The following is a 15,807-nucleotide window of genomic DNA, read 5'->3' as shown; positions in this document are numbered from 1 at the left end:
AGAACTGGGGAAAATGCCAACATAGTTTAAATTGCTAACACTTACGTTTCAAAATGAGATCTCATGTGTGAAGAAAGCTAATGAATCGGGCTTATTTTTCAGTAGAAGAATGATAGATTTGATAGAATGAAGAATGATAGAAGAATGATAGAATGGAATCACTTAATGATGGGTGGTGGATTCAAAGGTTGTGATATAGTAACACTCTTGACTACAGATCAACACAGAATTAAGCTTGCTTAAGCCCGTTAAAACCAGTGGCCTTCCACTTTAAAACTATACAAGATTATGTGAAAATAGGCCCCCTGAAATCAGAGAGCCTAACAGCTCAATCCTATGCATGTCTAACAGTGCAATCCTATGCAATAAGCCCCATCATATTCAATGGGGCTCACATCCAGGAAAGTTGTATCAGATTGCAGTCTTGGGATCCAATCACGTCCTTTCTCCCACCATAGTGTGTCCCAAAACAGACTATATTGCAAGCTGTGATGGGGGGGAGGGGAAACTATTGGGGGTTTGGGAGGGGAAAGGAAAAATATTTTCCTTACCACTCTGTAAGATCCTCAACCGCCAGTGGGTCTCAGACCTGCGCCAGCTCTTTAATTGGTGCAAATTCAAGGAAAAAATGGGGGTGGGGTATCAGCTCACTCTAGAGGGGATAACATCCAGAACAAATTGTCTGTCCCAGATGCCATCCCCTCCTGCTTGCAACATACCTCAGTCCTCCCTGATCTGCCCTGATCCACCTACCCTGGGTCATTATGCCCACCCCACCAATTTGTCAAAATTGTGTGACTTCGTCTGTGGCAGAGGTCCAGAAGCACGTGCCTGCACACGCATTCATGACACTGTAAAACGATGGTTTTCAAACTCTCACGGAGAGTCTGAACATCAGTAAGTCTTGGTGGGGGCGGGGGGAGGCTGGGAGGAAGCAGTGGCGCCATCTCCAGGATTGTGTCGCTAACGGGGCTGCAGGGACTGGGATGTACTCACCAGTCCCTGCAACAGCTGTCTTAGGGTGCAGGGAGCCCTGCATGAGCGTCTGTAGAGCTCCCCAGTCTTCAAAAAGTGAAAGTGGAGCGATTGTGCTCCTCCTCCGCAAAACCGGAAGTGGAGCGCAATCGCTCCACTTTCACTTTTAGAAGCCTGGGGAGCCCTGCAGATGCTCACACAGGGCTCCCCGCACCCCAGGACGGCTGCTGCATGGACTGGTGAGTGCACCCCAGTCCCTGCAGCCCTGTTAGCGATGTGATCCTGGAGATCACGTCACTGCCTTCTCCCTGCCCCACCCCTTAAGGGGGCAGAGGCCAGGGCCTTCAGGCTGGGGTGTCGCGATGCCCCGGTTTGAAAATCACTGCTGTAAAGTGTAGCAGCAACAACACCTCTTAGGATTGTACAGATTATGCAGCTGATCTTATGTTCTGCTATACATAACATTCACAGTGAGCTTTTCAGTAAAAAAAAACACAAAAACCCATAAACTAAAAATTGGTTGTAAAGTCTGTTATTGCCAAACCATAATCTGAAAATACAGTAGAATCCAGCAACACAAAAACCAAGTCAGCCTCATCTCTGAGGCAGCTTCTCTTTGAAAGAGGCAATGCAATTTGACGGTTATATTGTGATAAAACAAACTTTGGGTTGCCAAGAAAAGGAACTAGGACAGTCCAGTAACTGATGAATAAAATCCAGAATCAGATAGATTCTGTGTGAAAATGCTATTTATTTAGCAAGGGGAGGGGTTCCCTTTCCGCTTGTTCCTTTTCTCGTAAATCATTGTCCCTCTTTCGCTTTTCAAGGCAATTTATAGTTGCCTTTTAAACATTTTGCTGGTTGTCCTAATTCCCTGTTCAGATAATAAATGCTGCTAACTGCAGTTCTTCTAGCATAGGCAAAGCTAGATTCCGGGTACCACCCGATAAGGGGGCTTCTTAGAGGCCTCTAAAAGGCATTTGCTGTTTTTGCCAATAACTGGACGTACCTCTTATATGCCTCTAAGATGTCATATGGGGGGGTGTTAAACAATTTTTTTTTGGGGGGGGGAGTATTATGGAGACATATGGGGTATGGGAAGTGTTCATGTCTGTGCCCCAAGTACCAGATGCCTTAGCTATGCCACTACCAGAAAGCCAACCAAAGGTAAGTAAGGGCCCAATCCTATCCAATTTTCCAGCACCAATGCAGCGGTGCCAATGGAACGTGTGCTGCATCTTGCAGTGGGAGGAGAGGCATGGAGGCCTCCACAAGGTAAAGGAACATTTGTTAGGTCTCCTCACTGGCTATGGGTCTCCTCAGACCCATGCCTGCTATGTCGCTGGCAATTCTCCAAATGCAACTAGAATTAAGGAAAAGCGAGATTCAGTACAGGGTCTGTTTCTGCAGCAACGAGGGAATGAAATGGGAAGTTCATTACTCAGTAGGTGTCAGTTGGAGACCAAAGGGAGGTGATACTACTCTGATTTTTCTAAAGGGATATAATTACTGTACTGTATAATAAACAAATTGTCAGCACCATCCTATGCATGCCTACTCAGAAGTAAGCCCAACTGAGTTCAATTGGATTTACTCCCAAGCAAGTGTGTATAGGACTGCAGCCTGTCTCAGAAACTATTTAAGGTGGTCTTCAGAATTGAACAGTTAGTTCTTCGCAATTTGCTATATCTCATTTTGAGCTTTCAAAAGGAAAACACAAAACTTAGATTAGTCAAACATCTGTTCCACAATTCATCTTTAGAATTTTGCTTAATTCCAAAACAGACACATTCTTGACTCTGACATAATGTCTTAATATGCGCTCATCCTCTTGGGTCGGTGACATTCAACATGGCTAGTAAATAAAAATCAATGGAGGTTCTCTAGTAGGCTACACATGTCAATTTTATGACCCCTTTGCTGAGCTGGAAAGAGTCCTGAGAAGTGCGTGACAGTGAAACGTAGAACCTCAGAGAGTTCATTCTCCATAGCGGGGCTTCTGAGCATGATCGATGTGTCTGGTAAGTGACGTAACCATGCCAGTTATATCCAGCTTGGTGAAACCTCATCTGCTTCCAGTCACAATCCTTGCCAATCTGTAATGATATGCTCTATGTTCTGTCTGTACACAGCAAGAAGGCAACAGGTGCCTGGGTTTATTAATTCAGTTTGCAGAAGAAAACAGGCCATATACACAACTGGATGAATGATATGAAAGCACACACCACTACTCATAAAAGGTTTACTTTTTCTGCTTGATAGAAAATGACCAAACCGCAAACAGGTAAAAGGGCAGTCATGAATCCATAGCATTGTACAGGGCTCTGTTTTCTCTATGAGGAACTGGGATTTTCATTTTGTGGCTGTTTTTCCTAACCGCTTTCTCTTCAACCTTGGTGACAATTCCCCCCCCCCCCTAAAAGTAAAATCAAGTGTGTTAGTGGAATAATTCTCATTGCCTTGAGAAGAACCTATCTTTGTTAGCGTTTTATGACAGTGTTTTTCAGTGTTTGTCCTCCGCCATAGCACTTCACATAGTCCAGCTATTCGACATACCACCGTTAGTAACTGGCGATGACATCATTACCAATTACTTCTGAGTTGGGAGGCCAGATGAGACATCAGTAAGAGGCTCAGGGTGGATGGGAGGTCTTTTTTGAGCATGGAAAAGCATGCTTTGGAGCCTTCTACCACTGTTATGTCACTTTCCTGGTCTCATTGCCAGGCAGCAAGGGTTCCGCAAGTACCACCAGCCAACACCTCAAGTACCACTGATTGAGAAACACTGTTCTATGACAATTGATTGGATTCTTCACATTTTTAGGGGGAAAGACATTCAAATTATAATTAGAAATGATTATTTACTAGGTCCAAATAAACTTAGGCAGGGCCTAGGAGAGGGGAAGTTTGGCTGGCAAAATAGCCGGACCAGACTTGAGAAGCCCCATTGCACTGTTGCGGGGCTTGGGGCTTTCCCCAGCGGAAGGGGATGAAAGCCCCTTCCCCAAAGGAGACCTCCAGCTGCTTTGGCACTGCGCTTCAGCAGGTGCTAGGAGGCTCAGGATTGGGCTGTAAACCATGTGGAGGCCCTAAGCTTTGTCAATCCTAAGAGGCCCCATCTTACAACATTACAAAAAAAGTGTTATTCTAACAGACAGGATATAGAAAATAACACATTAAAACTCTGCATAGGTAGAGGTGGGAGAAAACGGTGATAACAAAATAAAGTCATATAACACCGCTTTCTACACTACTCATTTTTGTAAAAGAAAAAAACAACATCTGAAATCTGTGAGAAAATAAAACCGTTTTATCTGGTTTTTATTTATCATTTAATGGGGTGTGATGGTTGGCAACCTTTAGTCTCGAAAGACTATGGTATAAGCCTACAGCACCCGGTATTCCCGGGTGGTCTCCCATCCAAGTACTAACCAGGCCTGACCCTGCTTAGCTTCTGAGATCAGACAAGATCAGGCATGCACAGAGTAACAGTTGCTGCAATGGGGGGGAAGGGTGATGGTGCATGGGTAATGACTATGGCTTCATCTGCTGACACTATGCCACCTATATCATCTACCTAGTACACTTTTAAAGTTATAATTTATAATGTAAATTTTGAATAAAAACTGCTTTCTGCACTTCTACCTTCGGAAAAAACCAAAATCTGTGAAACAATAAAACCGCTTCCTCCACCTCTCACCTCACCTTAGGCAAAGGTGCAATGAAAAACCCATTAAGCATAATTATCTTACATTAAGAGCCCAATCCAAAGGATGTGCTTGGTCAGCGCAAGTCCCTTGCACTGGCCTGGGAGGGTCGCAAACGTGCCGTAAACATGTTTGTGCCTCCGTGTGAGCTGGGCCGGCGCAGGGATGCACACCAACCCACGGAAGCCAAATCTAGCCTCCATGCCGACCGAGTCCAGTAAGTTTGTGCTGGCTGATCTTGGTCAGTGTGGGGGTCTGGGGGTGTGTGAGGAGGGCGAGGAGGCGGCGGGAGGAGACGTTTCAGGTGGGGAGAGGGTAGGCGGCAGGCAGTTCTGTAGGAATGCAGGCGGAGAGCAGGAGGCGGGCCCAGGAGGCTAGGAGCAGGAGGCTAGTCCTCTTCCCGGACAGTGTAGAGCAGCTCCATGCTGCTCAGATCTACACCACTTCTTCAGGTGGCGCAGATCCAAGTAGACCATTGGGGCTGCTGTGGTTCTTCCCGGGGTAAGGAGAATTTTTTCCCCTTGCTTCTGGTCAAGCCTCAGGCAGCCCAAACTTGCACTGTAAACAGTGCAGGCCTTCCAGCACAAGTTAGGATTGCGCTGTAAGCCTGTTGGTATTATGAAGTACAGGCATCCCCCCTTCCCCTGTATCCATGGGAAATAGGTTTTGGAAACCGCGGATAGCAGTGAACCCTACAAGATGTTCACAAATCTCTCCATCACACCAATGACTTATCTGTGTCTGATTGCAGCCCTCCCTTCACTTGCATCTGGCTGTCTCTGTGCTGTCTGCAAATACAGGAAGTAGTAACAGAAAGCAGGGTGGTAAAGAGCGTGATGCTACGTCTTTCACATTAAAATACTTGATCATCTTTATGAGTTGTTAAGCAGCATCTACAAAATGTTTAATTTACAGCCAAGGGCCTTCATAATGGGGGGGGGGGGGACAGGACCTCCACTGTAGCTTTCTTAGCTTGGGCACATTTCTGGCTCTGCACACTCAAAGTATGCAAGTAGACCACCTGTCACAAGCAGGTGGCTTCAGGTGGTTGCTCCATAGCAACTGTACCAGCCCATTCTTACATTCAGAGGTGGAACTCCTTTTAGAAAAATAATGAGCAGAGTGTGAACCCTCTTGAATGACCTGAATCTATCATCTATCTATAGCTGGAACAGTCTACTAGATTAACTGAAAAGCCCCAATAAAACAGTATGTACTCCTTCCAGGAGCCATTTTAATAAAAATGCATCGAATGATGAAATGCCAAACACAAGATACAAGCTAAGCAACCACAAGCTAAGTCCCAGCCCTCAATAAACGGCTTCCCATTTCCAGTACAGCTCTGCGCGGCGTACATTGTGAGACCGCAAACAAAATAAGTTCAGGGCTGTGTGATAAAATAACGACAGCAGCTTATTAAAGGATCTTCATACCGGCTATTTTTAAACGTCTTGCAGAAAAGCTGGAGACAAAAGGCACAGCGCATGCTATGTGCTGCAATGCTCGCTATGTTAACTCCTACTTTAAAAAAAAAAATCAGTGCTCTTTATTTTATCAGCACGTCAGTGTCTGTTTCTCTACCGTTTGATGCTGCTCTTAGGAAAAGCCAGTTGAGCAAATAAAACCAGTTGACCTCTCCCTCCCACACTGGGTTTCACCAAATGTTCCTAAGACTGCAATTCTATACATAGGACGTGGGATATGGCCCACAGCTGAAGTCATCTGGCAACATGAAGCTTGACTTGGGGGACTTGGGACATGAGAGAGAAGCAATGGGATTGGACCATCAGAAGAAAACCAGGATTAATTAGTGAATTAGCCTAGGTTGCACTGAAATATTTTATTGTTTCACTTAATGCAATTAGCGACCCAATCCTAACTTCCACACCATAAAGAACTTTGAAACAGCACAAGGCCCAGGTGCACCAATGGCAAGGCCTCAGCCTTCTTGCATGCACCAGCAGTCAATCCAAGGCCCACCAGAGTAGGTACATTTGGTGTAGGGCAGGGATGAATAGGGTGGCAATGGGAACAGGGAGGGTGGATCAGGCCTGGGAGCGGGTGGAATCAGCAGCGTGGGTACACACCATATCTGAACGCCCTTCCTGTGCCTGATCTGTCTGTATGGATCAATGTGACCCGCTGAGGCTTCTGGGCTTACCCAGGGGCACCAAGGAGACCTTCAACACCAAATATCCTGAAGAATGTAGCGCAGCCCCCACCAGTGCTGCTGCATTGCCATATGTCTTGCCACAGCTCCTCCCCACTGGGCCTCGTGCCCGCTTAAGGCTAATTAGTTTCCCTTGTTTAACTCACAGTGCAGCAAGCAAAGTCAGAGTCCAGTTCTAGTCCACAGATTCCAAGTAAGCCAGTCCAGTCAATGAAAGTTGCCAAATCAGAGTCCAGAGCCAATAAGCCAAGTTACAGTCAGAGGTCAGGTTCCAGGTAAGTCAGTCAAATCAGTCAGGGTATCCAAGTCAAAGTCCAAAGTCAATATGCCAAGTCCCAGTCCAACGTCAGATTCCAACGTCCGTCCGTCCGCCCGCCCGCCCGCCCGCCAGCCAGCCAGCCAGCCAGCCAGCCAGCCAGCCAGCCAGCCAGCCTCCTCTCCTCTCCTCTCCTCTCCTCTCCTCTCCTCTCCTCTCCAACCTGCACTCCACCTACAACCCACAAACCCTTCCTGCCTCAGGTGCTCCTTATATCCCTGAGGGCTCTATTGCCTTCAAGTGGCTGCAGCTGTGCAGCACACTCTGCTGGATGCCCAGACCTTACCCTTAAAGGGGCCACTGCTGACACCACATCTACCTCCTCGCCAGATCTTCCATGATTCCAATACACCATATGGCAGTAGTACTCAAACTTTTCCAGCCAGTGGCTCCCTTGACCCCCGTGGCTGTTGGTCATGACTCCCCATCATGTTCCTGAGGGCTGGAAGTGACATCATTAAACTGGAAATGGCCAGAAATATTAACTATATTAAATATATTAAATATAATATTATATTATATTTATTATAATATAATATTAAATATTAAATATATATTAACTATATTAATATTAATTATATTAATCATATCATTAATTAAATGCAGATCTTAAAATATATTATTAATGCACAGTAATATACATGCTTTATAAATGATCAGCTGCTGATCACTGCTGGAGACAGGATGCTGGAGTAGGTAGATTTTGTCTGGTCCAGGAGGACTCATTTTTTTAAACTTTGTAAGCATACCAATAGAATTGTTTTATCAAATGAACTTTGTGAACAACCAGGCTGACCAACATTACACACACACACACCCCTATGGACCCCAATCCAACTAGTCATTTCTCCCATTCTCCTTGGATAGGATTGAACCCTTTATTAATTTAATGAAATTAAATTTTTCCAGCAGCTGGTGGGGAAAACAAAAATAGACCATGGAAAAATATCAGAGCTGAGAAGGGTTTGATTAGGAGTCTGATTTGCCTCCTATACTAGGAGATGCACAGCTCAAGCCTAGGCATGTCTACTCAGAAGTAAGTCCCATTAGAGTCAATGGGGCTTACTCCCAGGAAAGTGTGGATAGGATTGGGCTGGCAATCACTTCATCAATGGCTGATAAGTATTCCCTTCAAATAGCAAGATTCATCACTTTAAAAATACAGCCTTTCCTCTTCAGTCAAACAACAAGATTAATAAATCACTTTAAAAACAGTACCCTTTTCCTGCTCCTGGCCAAGGAAACTATGTGCTTGTCTCTCTCTCTCTCCCCCCCCCCCTTTGCCGACTGCATGGAAACAACTTTAAGATCCCTGGTGACTGGTAAAATAGGAAGCGTTTTATTTGGGGAGGGGGAGGAAAGCAGGAAGGTTTGGAGATGGAAAGGGGGGAGTGGAAGAGGGAGGGGGTTGAAAAGAGAGATTTCACTTGATGAGAAGCGATTCCAGGCTGGGAACTGGGAACCAACCAGACAAGGATCGGTGAGGGTTCAGGACTGCGAGCTGAGCATGCTCGGTACTTGCCAGATGGGGGTTGCAGTCGAAGAGCTTTGGAAACAACATGTAGCGAACACAGAAGGCGGCAGCCTCGGAGTGGAGGGAGAAGAGGGCGGGGCGACGGCAGCCACTCTCGCAGCTGAGCAACTCCCCATTCTTCTGCTTTAAAAAAACGCGCAGACGACGGGCAGAAGACGGGCTCGTATTCTGCCCAGGGGTGTGACTGTATCGCTGCGAGAGGACATCCCGCGCCTCCCCTTTGAGTTCCTGGCACCGCCCTAAAGAGCCGCACCGCACAGTTTGAATAACACCGCCATATGGAGATTTACAGCCCAATTCTGAGTTTCCCAGTACCCAGGGCTGCAGCGGCACTGAAGTGGCTACTGCTGCATCCCATGGGGTGGGAAGCAGCACCAAGGCTACCAGGGCTACCTTAGCCAGTGCCGACTGTCGCAGGCATGCCTTAAGGCACAGTCGCGACAGTGCACGCCAGTGGTGGGCCAGCGTGAGCCCTTCAGAATCAGGTAGTGCAGGCTTGTTCTCTTCACACATGATTTCAGTGAAGGAAGAGACATGCAAACTTTGTGTAGATCATCATCCTATGTACTGCATGCATATGTACCATTTTGTGTACACATGCTAGGACAGTGGTTCTCAAACGTTGTAGCGCCAGGACCCACTTTTTAGAATGACAACCTGTCAGGACCCGCCGGAAGTGATGTTATTAACCTGGAAGTGATATCATGGTCAGAAGCGACATCAAGCAGCAAAATGCTTAACACCCCCATATGATAAAATCAAATCAATCAAGTAAGTAAATTAAAAGTTTACTTTAAATGTAAATTTAAAATTTTATGTAAAATAAAGAACTCTCCTAACCCCCCCAAGCAGTTGCTGATCTGTTTAAAAACAATTCCCAAAACATCCCAAAGGCTGCAATCCTATTCACACTTACCCAGGAGTAAACCACACTGGCAATCATCGTTAAAAGCATATACATAGTAGCCTGTTAAAAAAAAGTACAGATCTGTGAAATTTCCACAAATGCAGGCACATACCAAGTGTTCCCTTACGTGTTCAGAGCTTCACTGCCCATAGTTTATCTGAAGAGTGGGTTAGGATTGCACCCATAGTGTCTAATCTGAAATATGGGTTGGTCCCTGGCTTGTCTTCCATTCAGATCATCAGTAGGCTACTCCTTGGCTGCAGACGAACCCGCACGCCAGTGTGGAAATTCAATTTGAATCGGCTCCTTTGAGCATCACCTTCAGTTTAATCAGAACAACATGAAAAGAAAGTCTTACACCACCAAACGGAATAAAGCTCTAGAATTGAAAGCAGCCAGTGGCACGGATCTAGTAGTTTATTAGTTAAAACGGGTTAATCAGATTTGAAAAGACACGATAAGTGAGAGAAAATGTGCCGTATTAGGTTGTTATGGTAACTAGGGGGGGGGAAATCGTGGAATACATTTCTAAGAGTTTGCAAGATGTGCTGCCCTGAGAAAAGGAATTGGGGAAGGAAGGGGATAGATACCGTTTGATGAAGTCATCCAAGGGAAAAAGGGGATGAAACTGAGAACGTGCACACTCACAGCAGAGCCTCTGGCAATTGGGCCTCTCCCCTCCCCTTTACTTGCCCCTTGGCTTGGCATCTATCCTGTGTTTCTCTTTTCTCCTTAAGAGCTCGAGGGAAGAGGTAGTGATTTGATGATGCAATGCATGCAGTCCTCTATCTGAGAATGTTTCTGCACGGTTCAAAAAACATGCGCTCCAGCAACATCAATGTTCCCTTTGCAAGATACTCTTCTGAGTCCTTGCCACAGTGTGTAACTGGGCAGAGAGACGCCCTTTAAAATGGTGTCCTCTTATATTTAGCAGATGGGGAGCAACTGTCCCTCTTCACGCCAGCATGGCTTCTTTTCTGGTGTCTCTTTGGTGAGTCCAGAGTCGAGGGGTTCAGAGGGTGGGGGGGCAGGCATTCACCCATATCTGTGGTTTCAGGTAATCACTGGGGGGGGGGAGTATTCCAGAACAGAACCCCAAGGATATGGGGGGACACCTTTTTTAGCTGAAAAGTGGCTGCATAAATATTCTTAAGAATAATTCCAATCATGTAATATCTTATTCATGTAACGAAAGGAAATAACCTTAAGAACTGACCTTACATCAGTCCAGGCTATCAGCTCCATCTTTTCCTGACTTGCTGGATTAGTATCTAGTGCAGTGGTTTCCAGACCTGGATCTGGGACCCACCACTGGGTCGTGACCCAATTTTTGTTGTGTTGTGAAACTGGCAGGGCATATTAGTCTATGCATCAAGGGCTGAACAAGCTGCTACTTTGGGGGGGGGGGGGAGGAACACTGCTGCCCAATTACCATTATAGCCCCACCCTTTGGCATTGATAAATCAGGAAGCAGCCTCTAGGGGAGTCTTTTTCAAACTGTAGGTCAAACCCCACTAGATGGATCGCGAGCCAATTTAAGGTGGGTCCCCATTCAGTTCAATATTTTATTTTTAATATTTTAAATTTGATGCTATTACTATGTGACTGCATTCGGGGAAATGTTACAGATCTGTACTTTTAACAGGCTACTATATACTTTTAACAACGATAGTAAATAGGACTTACTCCTGGGTAAGTGTGGGTAGGATTGCAGCCTAGGATTTTAAAATTTTTCCTGCTAGATGATGTTACTTCTGGTCATGACATCACACCCAGTGGGTCCTGACAGATTCTCATTTTTAAAAGTGGATCCTGGTGTTAAATTTTTTATTTTTCACATTTTTATACCGCCCTTCCTCCAAAGAGCTCAGGGTGGTGTACACAGCTGCTGCCCTCCTTTTGTCCTCACAACAACCCTGTGAGGTAGGTGAGGCTGAGAGAAAGTGACTGGCCCAACGTCACCGAGGGAGCTTTGTGGCTGAGAGGATTCAAACCTGGTTCTTCCAGGTCTAAGTCCACCTCCCAAACCACTACACCACCCTGGCCCTCTTAAACGTTTGAGAACCATGGCTCTAGGGCCTCCAAAAAGTTTGGGAACCACTGATCTAGCCAATCATTCTCAGGAGCCTGAACTGAAAGCTTGAAACAGTCTACAGGAAAGCTGTCCTTGTTGCGTTTGCCACCAGTCTATATTTTTGTGCGCTAGTCCATTTCCAGCAGTGGTTTATTTAGGAGAGGAGCTGTAGTTCAGTGGTAGAGGCAGGGTGATCTCAAGGCCTCCCAGCAGTGGTGTTGCTACGGGGTGAAGGGGTGCAGGCCACACCGGGTGATATGGACGAGGGGGGGTGACACCACTATTCGTCAAAGTTTTTTAAATCTTGGTATTTTTGAACAATATCATCATGTTAGATATCAATCGATGAATAATTGAATGCATCATGCAATGAAACAAACCGCGTTGAACTATCTCTATTCCGCCAAAAGGTATAGCCAAAAATCCGGTGGAGGCCGGGCAATGGTGCATCACCACGCCCACCACCCAGGACACTGCCCCGCCTACTGCATGGGACGAGGCTCATCATGGAAATGATATGCTAGCCTCCCGCACCAGGTGACACTAACCCTAGTGACACCACTGGCTTAAGCCTACTGAAATCACTGGGTTGAAATACACTTAACTCTCATTAGACTGTGACTGCTGAGTAGAGGATAACTATGTAACCTGCATCATTAACATCAGACATAGAATTAACCTTTCGGCCTTCCCCACTAGCTTTCCTCTCCCGCCAGACCGGCTGCCAACCAGATCTGTAGTGTTTACTCTGACCTGTCTGCTCGCATTCTGGTGCAGAGAGGGCGAGCTAATACTGGAGGCGGAGGGAGCTAACCTTCATTTTGTTCGAGGTGTGCAGGTCATTGCATTTGGCAGGAACGGCTGTAACTGCATAAAGCTGGGCTCCCACATGGCACGGTTATCAGTTATGTGCCTACCTATTCACAAATAGAACATAGCAGAACAATGTTGCAGACTTCAAGACAATACATAGATAAGATTAGGTAAGATTGACACCTTCCACGCTCAGTAGGGTGCCTGTGCTTTTAACGCAGGCTGATGTCAGTCAATAAAACTAATGCAGTGGAACCAAAGAGTACCACCAAATTAGCAGGATGGCAGAGGGAACCCACATCCACCCACCCACTGGCCTCCACTGCTGCTGCTCCTCCTCCCTCACTTCCTGGACTCAGAAATGTGGAGGAGAGTGGTAGGCTGGAAAATTTGAATACTCTACCCAGCAATTCCCAAAGTTCTACTCAGACGTTGGGACTGCAGTAAGCCTTTGCGGGGACGAGGGGAGTGACAGCAATGCGGTCCCCTGGATCATGCTGCTGCCGGGGCCAGTGGGGAGATGTTTGTATTCACAATAGCAAGCACTGGCATCCCAGGGGTGCAGGGAGCCCCATAGACGCCACTGCAGGGCTCCCCAAGCCTGTAGACAGTGAAAATGTGCAATTGCAAACTACTTTCAGTTTGCGATCGTGAAACCAGAAGTGGTTTCCAATCACACTTTTTCACTGTTTACAGGCTTGGGGAGCCCTGCAGAGGTGTCCGCGGGGCTCCCCACACCCCCAGGATGCCAGTGCTTGCTATTGGGAGTACAAGCACCCCCTTTCACCCTGGTAGTGGCACGATCCTGGGGATCATGTCACTGCCATCCCCCAGCCCCGCTCCTTAAGGGGCCAGGAAGAAGTACTTCCCTGGCTGGTGGGTCATGACCCACCAGTTTGGGAACCACTCCTCTAATCCAAAAGCATCCCAGGGCCCAATGGAACCGGGGCGGGATGATACAATGACACGGCTATGTCACCCCCCTATGTCACCCCCAAGCCTGCGCTTGACACTTCCCAGCTTCCGGAATGGCTCACTATCAGAGCCAAACTGAGGCGAGGGGTGGGCCCAGCTTTGACCACTGCCTTGGGTGGTGACACCTGAGGAGATCCTGGGAAAGCCCCAGAATGCTGTGGGGAGGGTGGGCCGCAGCAGCTGCTATTTCTTTCGTATGCCACTGCTCAAACCCAACATTCTCCGCCACACTTTCTCTTCCATTTCATTCCCCCTCTTCCTTTTCTAAACCTTGAAGTGGGAGGGGCAGAGACTTACAAATCACTAGGTAAGGGGGGCACACTATCATAGTTGCCCAGAAGTTTTTGGGCTGGCCCTGGATAGGACTCATCGTTTGAACTGAACAAAAATCAAATGTCAAGCCAAGGAAGAGGTGAGGCTGGTTCTTAATCTTGATCCTTAACATGAGAAGTTTGCTCCTTATCCCAGGCATACTTGTGTGTCTGAACAGGGTAGTCCTTTTGATTGAAATGGACTCCCTGGTAACTACAAAAAATGATTTTCAAACCAGTCACTGAGCAGCATCTCAACTGGGGTCAAAGGGACGAGCCTCACAGATGTTCCTGATCCAACTTCTTATCTAGTATGTGACATGAAAGATGATCCGGGTTTCACGCTGTATTGTCAAAGAGGGGGTGATTTTATCACCAAACACAAAACAATCTGTCTCAATCAGTGCTTTAAAATCACTAGTTGTTATTTTTACAAAATAATAATTATTGTAGCTCCCTCTTGACATTAGAAGCCAGGCACACAGCGGGAAACTGAGCAGTAAAGGAAGCGAATGCAGTTAGATGCAAGAATGAAAGGATGATTAAACATGGGCTTATTTCATATTGTATGGAAAAACTATTCTCCAACAAATAAGGGAATTATAAAAAAAAAAAAAAAAGACAGTCCAAGCATATTGCATTGGGAAAGGATACCCCTGGAGCAATTTCACAGAGTGGATCAATTCAGGCAACGGGCGAACAATATCCCCAGAGGTTACAATTCATTCAAGAATGAATCACTAGGGTTTTTTCTTTTCATTTTGGTTTGATTTTGCTTGATCCATACAGGGGATTTCTTTTTGTTGTTGTTGTTGTTCTGAATGCAATTTAATATTTATAAAGTACCTACAATGCATTAGATTCCATGTAAATACAAAACAGCAGGTGTTTTTTTTCGCATAAGCGAGCAGTCTAATGAGCGGGGATGGGAACTCGAGGTGACTCAAGTCCGAGTTGTGACAATCAGTGTTTTTCTCTGACTCATTTACGCTCGAGTCGCACAAGTGGAAGACTCGACAAAGCACTCAAGTCAAGGGCCCCTTGACTCGGCACTTGTCCCTACATGTGCAGACTTCAGTCTGCCTGTGTCTGTGTGCTTGCTTACTGCTTTCGCGGCGTGAAAAACCTTGTGGGGCCAGCATTCTGATCGGCCAAGCAGTAGGGAGGTTATTCACCCCCTTTCCGGCCCTGTTCTGCCCGCAACCTGTCCCCACCCTCTCCCTGTCCTTTTGCCCCACCACTACCCTTTTGGAAAGGGGCCCAAAAGCAACTTTGTACTACCTGATAAAATTCCTCTCGGAGGCTCTGTCCCTAGGAACCCAGAATCTGAAAGTGCATGTTGGGTGTTCCCCTGGGGTGCAAATCTAGGGCTCAGCAAAAACAATCCTCTCCCAACTATACAACATGGGCCCCCTTTCAGTGATTCTCTGGAAATTACTGCAGTGGTGGTGGTGGGGGGGGGGTGCTTGAAGGAGACTGTACTCCCAAGAGCGTAAGTAATTGTTGTGGATTTCCATCTGCTTTTGGGTCATTTGGAAAATGTACCTCTATCTATTTTGATGTGGGTTTCTAACTGTATCTTGGCAAGTGGACAGGGTGGAATAACAGGTTACACTTGCCCTTATCAACTACAGTATGTTCCATCTTGCTAGCTGTACAGCACAATCCTATTTATGTTTATCTGGAAGTAAGCCACACTGTGCTCAATGAGACTTATGTCCTGGTAAGTGCACACAGTATTGCAGCCTTGGTAGGTTATGCTCTCCATGCTTGATAAGTCTACTCTCACTTATCCTTGCATAAATTATCCTGCTATACAGGTACCCATCACTTAATGATAGGGATACATTCTGAGAAATTCATCACTAGGTGCATTCGTTGTTGTATGGGCATCATAGAGTGGCAGCTGGATAGAGCCCCAGAATTCCTTGCAGCAGCCGGGTAGCATAACAGAATGCCTTGCAGCACCAGAGCCTGTGCTGGCCACAACCCACCAAAAATTGGATTGTGGTTCACTGGTGAGTC

The 15,807-nt window shown here is 46.4% G+C and overlaps 1 pseudogene; it reads right to left on the bottom strand.

Annotated features, from left to right (window-relative positions):
• Positions 1-4,358: 4,358 nt before the first annotated feature.
• LOC136656739 (5S ribosomal RNA) lies at positions 4,359-4,478 on the bottom strand (annotated as a pseudogene).
• Between the last annotated feature and the right edge of the window lie 11,329 nt (positions 4,479-15,807).

The sequence above is a fragment of the Tiliqua scincoides genome, chromosome 6, assembly GCF_035046505.1.
Source record: "Tiliqua scincoides isolate rTilSci1 chromosome 6, rTilSci1.hap2, whole genome shotgun sequence".
Lineage (NCBI taxonomy): Eukaryota > Metazoa > Chordata > Lepidosauria > Squamata > Scincidae > Tiliqua > Tiliqua scincoides.
The sequence above is the reverse complement of the archived record's forward strand: the minus strand, read 5'-3'. Positions and strand labels throughout refer to the sequence as shown.